The sequence below is a fragment of the Cydia splendana genome, chromosome 1 (assembly GCF_910591565.1).
Source record: "Cydia splendana chromosome 1, ilCydSple1.2, whole genome shotgun sequence".
Classification (NCBI taxonomy): domain Eukaryota; kingdom Metazoa; phylum Arthropoda; class Insecta; order Lepidoptera; family Tortricidae; genus Cydia; species Cydia splendana.
This window is the reverse complement of record NC_085960.1, coordinates 18,341,921-18,356,676: the sequence shown is the minus strand read 5'-3', so window position 1 is coordinate 18,356,676 and position 14,756 is coordinate 18,341,921. Positions and strand designations below refer to the sequence as shown.

Below are 14,756 nucleotides of genomic sequence, written 5' to 3'. Positions count from 1 at the left end.
GACAGCACATAATCTATAGCAGCGGTCGGCAACCTTTTTTTGCGTAGTTTTAGTAGCGTAGTTAACGATGAGTAAGTTGACGCGGGCCGCACTTTGTTAATATTTATGACTTTATCAGACATTGTCGTTTCTCAATATTACATAGCCACAGAGGCTCACAGGTCGCAAGTGACAGTTTCACGAGCCGCATGCGGCCCGCGGGCCGCAGGTTGCCGACCGCCGATCTATAGGATATGGGACGAACCGCTGTTCGTAGCGTACGGTGACAATCGGCGACTAAGATATACTACATGTACGATTACATGCATTAATTACATTCACAATTATCCTCTAAATCCGTATCAATAGTATTTCGGCACAATTCGAATAATGCTTATAAGATGTCACAGCGATACAAACGTGAAATTATTCAAACAAAAACGTCACTTTTGACACTTACAGATCGGTATCGTATATCGTATCTCTGTGACATCTTACAAGCATTGTTCGAATTCGGCCGTTTGTATCGTACCTATAATGAGTACCTACAAGTATTGGTTAACGGCAAGTGTAGCGCTCGTAGCCAGTCCCAGCACAGCCTTCGTAGCGAGCGCTACGCTCCTACGAGTCTCTCAGCTACGCGCCAAAGTTACTTCACGTAAACTCATTAAATAAGGAGCTTGCAATAAACTGAACATTTTCAATATATACTTACATAAATAGTTATCCAATTGTTTTTTGCATACGTAATATTAATAAAGCTGGACAGTTATTAGAATGCCCGTTTGAACACATCACTTTAAGACTAAATTCAAGTGTATTATTGAGTGATAATTAGTGTACTGTGAAAAATAATGTAGCAAAAATGTGATATTTAAAAAGAATTTCGTCATAAACAGGTACGTATTAAAAATCATATGTATCTATATAAAACAAGCGCATGTCGAGGGCTTAGCGGTCAAACCCGATAAATCGAGTCGAGGTTTTTAAAGTTAGAACTAAATGTGACGTGCGGAGATTTCTTATTTAAATTAGGTACTTAAAGAATATCTTGATTTATCTTGTTTATTTGGGATTCACCGCTTAGTCCTCGATATCTACTTATTTAATAGTATCTAGTATAAAATCATTAACTATTAAACTATTATATATACCTAATTGTATCTAATATGTTTATGTTTATTAATGTTTATTACTGATTTATTGAAAAAAATAAGTGTCGTTGTGAGAAAAAAAATTAAATCCGTTTTAAATAAAAAATAGGTACCTACCTATTATATAAGTTACTATACCTAATATCAAATAGATAATGAGTAAAAACGTTAAGGATAAGTTGCAGACTATCAAACTTTCTATTATGTATATTCTTTCATGTGTAACATTTAAATTTAAATGAGATCGGTTATAGATATTGTAGACTTTTAAAACGATAAAAATATACTTTTCCTAGCTTATTTATCTTACTGCGTTGTTAAAGTGATAATTGAGTTTGAAAGAACTTCCTTTATCGCGTTCCCGCTACGCCTTTTATAATGCGGACCGAGTGGCAGTACGCGGCAACTGTGTCGTTCGCCTGTCAATTGCATTTATGAGTTTATGACACATTTTACATTTCCGCGTACTGGCATCCGAGAGGAACTTTGTTCCAATTTCTGTGACATCGTTAATTTATTTATACAGGGTGTCCCATAAGTGACACGTCACAGTGACACTGGAGGTAGACCAGGCCAAGAGGACCCAAACCAACTTAACATGACCCCAGTAAAAGTGGCACGGTTTTTGAGTTATTGCCAAATTAAGGTTTTTCATGAATTTTGACCGTTTTTAACATTGTTAGTGCCAGTATGCACTCGGAAAGGTCTCGAAGTTAGTTTTTTTTTATGTGCACGGCATCATGAATAGTTAATTAAGATAACAGAATAGGTATTTTATCGATAAACAATGTAAAATGAAAAAAAGTACTGGTTTAATCTTGAATTAAATTCACAGCGAAACATTAATTTCGATTTTGACCACCTGTCGTGAAAAAAAATTACTAGAAAAGTAATGAGCAAATAACGACAAAATATTGAGCATGTTATGCAGATTCAAAAATGGTATAACGCATGTACCTTCCTGCAATAAAATAGGAATTATTATCATCTTTCGAAAGCCTCATAAAAAATAAGTGAAAACTAGGAGCTCTGCAATCCGTTGCTACTTTTAGTAAAAATAACGATTTATGTTGAGATATCTAATTCTGGATTTAGAAATTAAAAAAAAACGCCTATTCAGTATTTGCTGAATGCTAAAAGAAAGAGATGGAAAATGGTTATGTCCCCTTTTAAGGATATCATTGAGTTGATAAAGGTTCAAAGAAAATAAAATACTGCAGGTTGAAGTTCAATTTTATTTTAGAATAGGTGCTCGAATTGTTTTTCCCCCACTCGTATGCACGCTTGGCACCGTCTTGTAAAACTTCAAGTTAATTTCCTTAAATTAATTTCGGATATGTTTCGTGCTGCCTCGAACATGCGCCGCCGTAGTTCCTCTTGGGACCTTATTGGCACGGAGTAAACTTTATCTTTTAAGCATTTTAAGCATCCCCACTGAAAAAAATCTAATGGGGTTAGGTCCGGGGAACGCGGCGGCCATGCCACTGGTCCCAATCGGCTGATCCATCTGGGAATTTCTGTGTGAGGTGGTCGCGAACAGCGCGAGCGTAATGTTCTGGGCAGCCATGTTGCTGTGGTTCCAGCTCCAGAAGATGGATCGGCCGACTGGTATCAGTGGCATGGCCTACGTTCCCCGGACCTAAATCCATTAGATTTTTTTATTGGGGATACTTAAAAGATTTTAAGAAATTTTACTCCAACCCAATAAGGAGAAAAGCAATTCAAGCACCTATTGTAAAATTATTTCAACCTACCCTTTCAAACTTCAACCTGTATTATTTTCTTTGAACCTTTATCAACCCAATGATATCCTTAAATAAGGAGATAAGCATTTTCCATCTCTTTCGTTTAGGCATTCGGCAAATACTGAATAGGCGGTTTTTTATATCTGTATCCAGAATGAAATATCTTAACATAAATTGTTATTTTTACTAAGTAGCAACGGATTGCAGATTTCCAAGTTTTAACTTATTTTTTATGAGGCTTTCAAAAGATGATAATAATTCATATTTTATTGCAGGAAGGAACATGTGTTATACCATTTTTGAATCTGCATAACATGCTCAATATTTTGACGTTATTTGCTCATTACTTTTCTAGTATTTTTTTTTTACGACAGGTGGTCAAAGTCGAAATTAATATTTCGCTGTGAATTTAATTCAAGATTAAACCAGTACTTTTTTTGCATTTTACATTGTTTATCGATAAAATACCTATTCTGTTATCTTAATTAAGTATTCATGATGCCGTACACATAAAAAAAATTAACTTCGAGACCTTTCCGAGTGCACACTGGCACTAACAATATTAAAAACGGTCAAAATTCATGAAAAACCTTAATTTGGCAATAACTCGAAAACTGTGCCACTTTTACTGGGGTCATGTTAAGTTGGTTTGGGTCCTCTTGGCCTGGTCTACCTCCAGTGTCACTGTGACGTGTCACTTATGGGACACCCTGTATAAGTACCTATATATTTCGGGGATCTCGGAAACGCCTGTAACGATTTTGATGAAATTTGCTATATGGGGGTTTTCGGGGGCGATAAATCGATCTAGCTAGGTCTTATCTCTGGGAAAACACGCATTTTTGAGTTTTTACATGTTTTCTCCCATATATTTATTATAGAAACCCAACTGAAACGGCGCCCTTTTTTGATGCCAACTCAGCGACCAATACCCAAAAGTACTTAACTTAGTTACGTTACGCAAAAGGAATATAATACTGTCTCTGTCGAATGAATAAATGTATAATAAATAATTACATGTCTTTTGCGCACATCAGAAGCGGCGTCCACAAAATAATCTATTGAATCTAATAGTGCACTGCCTTATGGGAATATAGTTCAGATTCAGAAACCGCTACCAACTTTTAGTATGTTGTTGAGCATGGCATTGGGTCTCCAAAACTGCCGGGAGACAGCGGTGCCGGCCATCTACTTCAGCGGAATGACGTCATCAAAAAGACTCCCGTCTCGTTGCGAAAATTGCATATTACACCCAAACTATGCATGGCATATACACGTGTGTGGTATTAAATGAAAGCCAATGAAATATACTATATTTAATTTGTACATTGTGTACCAAATTATACAACAGTTCAAGAGAAATTTACAAAGAAATCAAAATGATGTAAAATAATATTAAATTATTTGGGTTTTACAACCAAACCAAAAGTCGGACGGTAAAGCAATGTACTACAATATTAAAGATGACGTCTCAAGCCTTACACTGATACCAATAAAATCAAAATTTGACCAAAATTGTGGAAATTATGCATCAAAATGTAGGTATTCGCCAGAACAAATGCATTAAAGTTAAAAAATTCCAAATTGGTAATTTTCAGAATAATCTGCATAAGCTTCTAGTATGTTATTAGCAATGTAATCTGTATTCTAAAAATGCCGGGAGACCATCTCTATTGTGCCTGTGTAACAAATAATTCAAATAATCACAGCCGAAATTCGCAAAATGTAAATTATAGCTATACCATGAGTCACACATACACGTGTGTTACATGTAATGAAAGGTTATTAAATGTATTATGATTCACCTGTTGCAAAAAAATGTATGGTTTAAAAGCTAGAAACAAAGAAATACCACTTTTTATGAAAAAAGTAGGTGTATGTCGATTTTATAGCTAAACTAAAATTCACAGATTTCGTGCCTCACACGACTATCGAGCACATTGGAAATGAATCTACGGAATTCGAAAAAATATTGTCGCTGAGCGACGAGAAAGTCTGGATAAGGAAAAAGTTACAAAATAAAACTACAACGTTGAATGATAATTATTTTATTCTTAGACTAACACAAGTATCCTGGACATAACGCATGTGAACAAACAAATTGCAAAATTTCCACACGCGTATCCAAGTTTGAATAATTGTCGCCGTGGCGCATAAGTATAGGTACATATTTCATTTTTCGATGAATAAGCAGGATATATTAATGTTCAAAGTACAAGAAAATTATTACACGGCAAATCCGTAGTCAACTCGAGAAGTGGTGATCGGCAGCGGCCCATTTGCTGCAAGATATGAAATTTTCTTGACAGCAGTTTGACGCGACGAGAGATGACCATAACAGCGTTTGTCTATGTTGCACCAAACCTGAGTTCCAATAGGTACTACCAGGGTTCAGCATCAGCTATCTTGGGTAATGCTCATTATGACGAATCGGGTGTCCAAAACAGCGTGTGCCTATGTTGCACCAAACCTGAGTTCCGCTAGGTACAACCAGGGTTCAGCATCAGCTCTATCTTGGGTACTACTCTCCTAAGTGCTCATCAAGACGAGTCGGATGACCAAAACAGCGTGTGCCTATGTTGCAACAAACCTGAGTTCCTTTAGGTACAGCCAGGGTTCAGCATCAGCTCTATCTTGGGTACTACTCTCCTAAGTGCTCATCGAGACGAGTCCGATGACCAAAACAGCGTGTGTTTATGTTGTATTAAACCCGAGCTCCACTAGGTACTGCCAGGGTTCAGCATCAGCTATCTGCTAGCAGCCGCCAGCAACATGCTGAGGTGAGACCATTTCGTGGCACTTTTTCTTTTTTATGTTTCTCTGTATAAGTTTTTATTTTGTGTTCTCCCTCTCCCTCTCCCTCTCCCTCTCCCTCTCCCTCTCCTCTCCCTCTCCCTCTCCCTCTCCCTCTCCCTCTCCCTCTCCCTCTCCCTCTCCCTCTCCCTCTCCCTCTCCCTCTCCCTCTCCCTCTCCCTCTCCCTCTCCCTCTCCCTCTCCCTCTCCCTCTCCCTCTCCCTCTCCCTCTCCCTCTCCCTCTCCCTCTCCCTCTCCCTCTCCCTCTCCCTCTCCCTCTCCCTCCCTCCCTCTCCCTCTCCCTCTCCCTCTCCCTCTCCCTCTCCCTCTCCCTCTCCCTCTCCCTCTCCCTCTCCCTCTCCCTCATTCTCTCCCTCTCCCTCTCCCTCTCCCTCTCCCTCTCCCTCTCCCTCTCCCTCTCCCTCTCCCTCTCCCTCTCCCTCTCCCTCTCCCTCTCCCTCTCCCTCTCCCTCTCCCTCTCCCTCTCCCTCTCCCTCTCCCTCTCCCTCTCCCTCTCCCTCTCCCTCTCCCTCTCCCTCTCCCTCTCCCTCTCCCTCTCCCTCTCCCTCTCCCTCTCCCTCTCCCTCTCCCTCTCCCTCTCCCTCTCCCTCTCCCTCTCCCTCTCCCTCTCCCTCTCCCTCTCCCTCTCCCTCTCCCTCTCCCTCTCCCTCTCCCTCTCCCTCTCCCTCTCCCTCTCCCTCTCCCTCTCCCTCTCCCTCTCCCTCTCCCTCTCCCTCTCCCTCTCCCTCTCCCTCTCCCTCTCCCTCTCCCTCTCCCTCTCCCTCTCCCTCTCCCTCTCCCTCTCCCTCTCCCTCTCCCTCCCAACATAATTCACAACAAACACCGATAACGAACTCTGCGAAACATGAAGTCATAAATGTCCTGTGAAAAATGTCGTTCTGACTTTTTGACTATTTTAAGGTTAGGCTACAGGGCAAACCCTTAACCCGATCGTCTTTGTTTTAGGCTCAAATTGTAGCTGACTAAATTGTCCAGAGCCGTTTTTCTCAAATTTTTGATATCATTCTTCGTTTCCAAATTATCGAGCACCAAAATCAAAAATTCGGAAAAAATTGAATTTTATTTTCACTATTTCGACCATAACTTTTTTTGTTTTTGACTTTCTCGAATAATTATTTTTGCACCTTACAGCTCTCGTGATTATGCGTCTTTTGAGCCTATTTTTTAATATCATATCTTCACAACTTTCCGACATATAAGGGGATCGCACTTTTTCGTGAAATCGGACCGTATACTGGAGCGAACGAAAAGACATTTCCAATGTCAAAAACGTAAATAAAATGTTGCGTATAATATTAAAGAAACCAGTTATTCAACTACACATCACAACTTAAATTTTAAATTTCCAATAAAAACTGTGGAAGTTGTAGAAAAAAAACTAAAGCTCCTCTGAAATACAGGTCAGCCCTCTGATGAATGACATGAAACTACTGAACTGATTTTGATAAATGAGGTGCAATTCATTCGTCTTTGTAGCCCAGGTGACAAAAGCCACATTTTAACCGACTTTCAAATAGAGGAGATTAGGTACTTAAAGAAACAGTTATTTTGCTTGTTTATCAAGCAAATCCAATTTATACATTAATATTCCGAAAATGTCGTTTTCATTTATTTTATGTAATATTCTTTCATTTAATACTCGATAATTAGAACTATTCTTTGCATAATATGAGCGCATTAAAGTAGAAGTGTTGGCGCGCTTTAGTTTTTTGCTACAACTTCCCGGAAATTTAAAATTTAAGTTGTGATGTATAATTGAATAACTGGTTTCTTTAATATTATACGGAACATTTTATTAAACTTTTTAGAGTTTTTAGTTTTGCTATAAAATCGATATACACCTACTTTTTTCATAAAAAGTGGTATTTCTTTGTTTATAGCTCTTAAACCGTACATTTTTTTTGCAAACAATGTTCAAGTGAATCATAATACATTTAATAACCTTTCATTAAATGTAACACACGTGTATGTGTGACTCATGGTATAGCTATAATTTACATTTTGCGAATTTCGGCAGTGATTATTTGTATGACGTCGTTATTTGTTACTCAGGGACAATAGAGATGGTCTCCCGGCAGTTTTAGAATCCAGGTCATATTGCTAATAACATACTAGAAGCTTATGCAGATTATCCTGAAAATTACCAATTTGGATTTTTTTAACTTTAATGCATTTGTTCTGGCGAATACCTACATTTTGATGCATAATTTCCACAATTTTGGTCAAATTTTGATTTTATTGGTATCAATGTAAGGCTTAAGACGTCATATTTAATATTGTAGTACAGTAGAGTCCGGTTATAACAACGCGCAAGGGACCGCTGATATTACGTCGTACTAACCGGACGTAACGTAAAATTGTTTTACTAAACGAACTGACAATTTTAATCAAAATAATTACATCATTTTGTATTTATTAATATTTATGCGACAATCAAAGAAAAAAAACATTTCTATTAAAATATTTATTTACGTTAGTATTACAACACTTTGTCTTAAATCCAGAGAGACTTGTGTGTTTAGAAGAAGCCACTTTTGTAGGTACCTACGCGTACTCACTCGAATCCCGTAAAATAAAAAGTCGTAATTCTTAGGGATCTAATCAAGATGACAATCGTACATCGACCATCAAAAAATAAATAAGTTTTTTTTTTGTCAAACATTTCAATTTTCCGTCTTCCCGTGTCTTTCCGTGACCACAGCTGGTGCAACTCAGCTGAAACGTCGGAATTAAAGGTAAAAACAATGAAATTATATCGCGGTAGACCCGTTTGTGCAATTAAATATGTGTACAAAACGCTAGAGTTTAAAGTGTTATATTTCAATTTTGACTCAAGCCTTTATCGCAGTCTGTTTACTTTTGTTTCAACAAGCAACGTATACTCCATTTTGAGGTACTGACAATTCTTACAAACCCAAACTCAGGATGCGTTGTTGTATGACTTATGACACAGTTCCTATGGCCACTTTCTGTGTCCATCATCAGATCAGCGCGAAGGTACCAAAATATTGCATTGTCACCCAACTTACATAATTATGTACGAGTATGTGAAGTTTAAGCTCAATTGAATAATGGGAATTGGGTTTTATTTAGTTTCCAAGATAACGAAAAGTCACATGACTATTTCATCTTGCTGCATACCTATAGGCAAAGAGGGGAGAGGGGAGTTGGGTGCGCGGGACGGAGTAAGCTTCTTACCAACAATTTATTTGTAAAAACTACGTCGCTCGTCGTTGTAACCGGACTTGACGGATGAATTTTGTATCAATTTCCGTCGTTAAAAGCGGTCGGTCGTTATAAGCGGAGTCGTAACAAACGCTTGTACTTTCATAGTAGCTCATACTAAAACCAAACAATCGCCTATACTCGTACTTACGTCGCTATAAGCGGTTGGTTGTTATATGCGAAGTCGTACTAACCGGACTCTACTGTACATTGTTTTAACATCCGACTTTTGGTTTGGTTGTAAAACCCAAATAATCGAATATTTTTTTACATCATTTTGATTTCTTTGTAAATTTCTCTTGATCTGTTGTATAATTTGATACACGGTGTATAAATTAAATATAGTATATTTCATTGGCTTTCATTTAATACCACACACGTGTATGTGCCATGCATAGTTTGGGTGCAATATGCAATTTTCGCAACGAAGCGGGAGTCATTTTGATGACGTTATTCCGCTGAAGTAGATGGCGGGCGGCACTGTCTCCCGGCAGTTTTGGAGACCCAATGCCATGCCTAACAACATACTAAAAGTTGGCAGCGGTTTCCGAATCTGAACTATCTCTTCAACCGTTTCCCATAAGGCCTATATAGTACTATAATTTTCACAGCGCACCCAACTCGTACATTTCTTTTACATTTTAAATGAAATCAACTTGTAAAGATCGAAAGCCGCTCCTGATCTCTTTGAGCATAAGCAATTTCTTACATTTTTGATTCGTCCAAACAAAAAAATCAGGTGATATAAATTACGAGTATATACAGGTATACTCGGTGTTTTTTTTTAAACTTCGTTATTTTCGGGGAATGGCTATAGTTCGTTTTTTAAGAAAAAAGGTAAACAATCTTGATGTGTCTTTTAATTAAAAAACACGTTTTAAAAATAAGTCACGGCCAATATATAACAATTATGAATCTAGTATAGTACAATCATTTATATTCTTCCGCTGTCCTAATACACCGGTCAAATCTTACAAAAAAATCTCCTAAAAAAACAATGCGTGATGTAGTTCTGTATTTTTTGTATGTTGTTCGGAGTCCTTGGAGGAATCTGAAACTATGTTTTGCAAGCAAAAAAAAGTTGTGCTCTCTGCGTAATTTGTGAAAAACTGCAAAAATTTCGGACTTTTTTCAGATTTTACAGTTTTATTATAAAACTATGGGTTTTGGTCAAAACTTGCTATATAATGTTGAAAGTATATTAAATTTGTAACAATTTAAGCCCATAAACAGCGTCATATGTCAAATAGTTCTTGAGATATGGGGCTTTAAAAAAGGGTATTTTTTTCCTTGGAATGAAATTTTTCGTTTTTCCTATATTTTAAGACAAATATCGGCACAACCGCTAATGCTATGAGATATATTACAATGAATAAAGTTGTAGAAAATTTAATTACCTTTCATTTAAGTGCTAGAAAAAGTCAGTAAGCCTTACAGTTCTCTAGTTATCGTAAAAAAATGAAATTGCTATAATAGGGAAGGCAACTAAATGTATTGTTTAAGGCATTGTCAAAATCCCTTCAAGAGGCAGTCCCATCGTCGAGAACGCAATTTACGTTTATCTTTTACCGGTTTTCCCCGATAGCAGCAGAGCAATGTCAGAGATCAACCATTTTTAAAATGCACTCACCTCTTAAGCACTCCATTAATTCAGTAATTAAATCAAGATACCTACCATCTGTAGTTTGGCTTGTTTCTCGGCCCCACTTTTTGGTTGTAGCCATAGATCCCACGATGCCGATTCTGATTTAACAATTTGTTATGGTTTTGAACTTGTTTTGATACGACCTTGACGATAGTTCACGGTAATTGGCGTGGTGTTGGTGAAACACACTGAAATTACTGGAAGTCATGTCATTAGTATCTAGCTCGCGCTCGCTTATTGGTGCTCTTGAGTGTACTCTGAGTCGTAGTAATACAAGATCAGGGTGCATTACATTTGTTATAATTACTTTTCATATATTATAGTTTGTTATATCGTTATTTTGAATAACGTAATAAATGGCATACTACCGTAATACCTAATTAACGGTATACATAATGTTATAATTGGTATAATGGTCACAAGGTATATTTACACTTGGTCTAATATACATTGCCATAATTATTACATACTCTAAAGCATATTATTTATTATAACAAGTGACATCACATAATTATTTGTGTGGCATAATAGTTGCATGACATAAATGGGTTAGATTAGGTTGTAATTGCGACTCCGCACAAACGAATAACTACCTAGCAAAAGGAGGGTTAGGTTAGGTTAGAACTTTGACCCTCCGTATAATAAAATACCTAGCAAAAAAGTGGTTTAGGTTAGGTTTGAACTGCGGGCCCCGCAGAATCGAAAACCGTGTAAAAATTGGTTAGGTTAGGTTAGAACTGCGACCTCCCTAGAATAAAATAGCTAGAAAAGAAGTAGGTTTACGTACTAGTTATACAAAAAATATGTAAAACTTTACGTTATTATCTTATTATTAAATAAAATATGACAATAAATGTTATACAATATATAATATTTATTAAGTTAAGATTAAAAACCCGTTTTTAACCCCTAAATCGGATAAATTTCCGAATATTTTCAGTTAAATGCCTATATCTACAATCCGAAAAAAGATTCACTTGTATGACTTGTATCGTGGTTTCATAAAACCACACAATAACTTTTTTTCTATTGAGAAATTGAATTGATTGAGAAAGTGATCTTGTATTACCACGACTCAGTGTACACTCAAGAGCACCAATAAGCGAGCGCGAGCTAGATACTAATGACATGACTTCCAGTAATTTCAGTGTGTTTCACCAACACCACGCCAATTACCGTGAACTATCGTCAAGGTCGTATCAAAACAAGTTCAAAACCATAACAAATTGTTAAATCGGAATCGGCATCGTGGGATCTATGGCTACAACCAAAAAGTGGGGCCGAGAAACAAGCCAAACTACAGATTGTATCTTGATTTCATTACTGAATGAGTGAAGTGCTTAAGAGGGGGGTGCATTTTAAAAATGGTTGATCTCTGACATTGCTCTGCTGCTATCGGGAAAAACCGGTAAAAGCTAATCGTAGATTGCGTTCTCGTCGATGGTACTGCCTTTTGTAGGGATTTTGACAATCATTAAACAATACATTAGTTGCCTACCCCATTATAGCAATTTCATTTTTTTTACGATAACTAGAGAACTGTAAGACTTACTGACCCTTTCTTGCACTTAAATGAAAGGTAATTAAATTTGCTACAACTTTGTTTATTGCAATATACCTCATAGTATAAGCGTTTGTGCCGATATTTGTATTAAAATATAGGAAAAACGAAAAATTTCATTCATGGAAAAAAATACCCTTTTTTTAAAGCCCCATATCTCAAGAACTATTTAACATACGGCGCTGATTATGGGCTTAAATTGCTCCAAATTTAATATACTTTCAACATTACATAGCAAGTTTTGACCAAAAACCCAAAGTTTTATGATAAAACTGGAAAATCTGAAAAAAGTCCGAAATTTTTGCAGTTTTTCCCAAATTACGCAGAGAGCACAACTTTTTTTTGCTTGCAAAACATAGTCTCATATTCCTCCAAGGACTCCAAACAATACACAAAAAATACAGAACTACATCACGCATTGTTTTTTTATTGTAAGATTTGACTGATCTATAAGTAATAGTTAGGTATAATTATTATTAAAAAGCGTTTTTCAATTAAAAGACAAGTCAAGATCGCTAACCTTCTTTCTAATGCTAAAAAAACCGAACTATAAGTATATTTAAGGAAACTGAATGGCATAGTTATTTAGTCCAAATTCCATAAAAAAAAATCATTGCTTTTTACAGGCTTTTGTTCACACCTTTCCCGGTGTCCGGTAATTAAATCTTGCAAATAAAATTTGACCCGCTTCCCGGTTTTAATTGAGCTGAAAATAAATGTAGGCATTCCAGTAGGTAACTTTAGTGACAATAAAAAAAAATATTCGGTAGCTGGTGCCTCTTTTTAAGTGAGAAGACACTTGTACCAAGGCCAAGCGCGCACTACGATTTTAATTTTTACGACACGATTTTAGAATCGCGCTGTAATACTTTTTTTATCGTAAAATTATCGCACGACAAGAAATCGTAGTGCGCGCTTGGCTTAAAGGGGCCCCACTGATTAACAATCCGCCGGACGGTATCGGCCTGTCAGTAAGAACAAAATTTTGACAGTTCCGAACAACTGACAGGCCGATACCGTCCGGCGGACTGTTAATCAGTGGGCCCCTTAAGAGAGCACCGCTCTTCCACGCGGTTAGTTTACAGTACGTAACGTAGGAATTATAAGTAAGTATATTAAACTATAAAAAATTACAAATTCTAGCATTTATAAACCTATTAACGACATTATATTAATATAATACGAGTACAATGCCATATTATATGCAGTACCATTCAACTAATCTGGTGACGTAATAGGCTAGATGACAATTTTTCATTTATGATATCAATCGATCAGGTTCGTTTTTAGGATCAAATGTCTGTATGGGACAAATGTATCACTGTGACTCATGCAGGTTCCTCGGATTCACCATCGACGCCAAGCTGAAGTGGAAAGATCACATAGACAACTTGTGTGAAAGGTTGGGCAGCGCTGTGTTTGCGCTGCGCAAACTGAAACCAATTGTCTCAAATGATGCCCTAATACAAATATACTATGCATATTTCTTTTCACTGATGCACTACGGTATAATCTTATACGGCAACTCAACCGATTCAGACCGAGTATTTATATTACAAAAACGGGCTATACGGATTTTGGCAGGTGTGAGTCCGAGGCACTCGTGTAGAGAACTCTTTAAAAAATTCAATATATTGACCTATTACTCGCTTTACGTGTACGAAATTATAATGTTTACGCGCAAAAATATTAACCAATTCAAACGGTCGAATATGCTTGACGGAATAACCCGCCAAACGGGGCGATTACTGCCCGTGCCGCGGCGGCTAGCGCTGCTCGACAAAAACCCGCGAGTAATAGGTCCGTCGCTGTATTGCTAACGACATCGCTGTACTCTGTTAAAGAGTACAGTGAAACATACAAATATTAATAATTTTACTTGGCATTTGTTGGAATTAACAAAACTAAATCTATCTCCCTCATACAAGTATATTGTTATACTTTCTCTTTCACACATGTAAAAACTATTGAATAAAAAACAACAGCCCATAGTTCCTAATCTTAAGGACTTCGCTTGTGCTTTAGTACCTTGGTAGCTATGAATAGGAGCACACCTTGCCTTACAATATTGCGATAATAAATTCCAACTCTTATAAATCGCTATGTGCCTTTTAATTAATAGCCCAAATCTAATAGGTTATGGGCCCAGACACATTTAATTAGACTTTTGTAAATAGTGTAGTGAGATTCGTGGCTCGTGGACTATATAAGTGTTATTTATGTGAATGTGAACGATTAAAATATAAAATGGAACATGAACCCTTTAGTGGTGATACGTACTGTGTGCGGAGTTACGCATTCGAAATTTAAAAAGCGATCTAAACGTTTTCCTTTGCATTTGATGAAAAAGGACACTTCCAAACAGGAAGTGAATCTGAAAAATTGCGACGCCGCTAGTTTTAAAGAGTCAAATTATTAATTTATAATCGGAAGAGGAGAATTTTACTCAACATGTTCAAGTTTTCGACGAATTAGTGTGCTAACTGATAACAGCAGATTACTGGAATATGCATACCTCCATACCCGGATAAGGTACATTTACACAAGAAACGTCATAAATATAATTCATAGTGACTCACGTTACGTCTCATAAAATAGGTATTAACTGTCGACTGCGGCATTTTCGGACCAAT

At 37.1% G+C, this 14,756-nt stretch overlaps 1 protein-coding gene across 1 annotated transcript in view; it reads left to right on the top strand.

The window, feature by feature from the left end:
- Positions 1–567: 567 nt before the first annotated feature.
- Positions 568–14,756, top strand: part of LOC134791987 (gamma-aminobutyric acid type B receptor subunit 2) — a 226,464-nt gene continuing 212,275 nt past the window's right edge. Inside the window, exon 1 of the mRNA XM_063763096.1 lies at positions 568–878. The gene's annotated coding sequence lies outside the window, so the exon portion shown is untranslated. The remainder of the gene's footprint in view (positions 879–14,756) is intronic.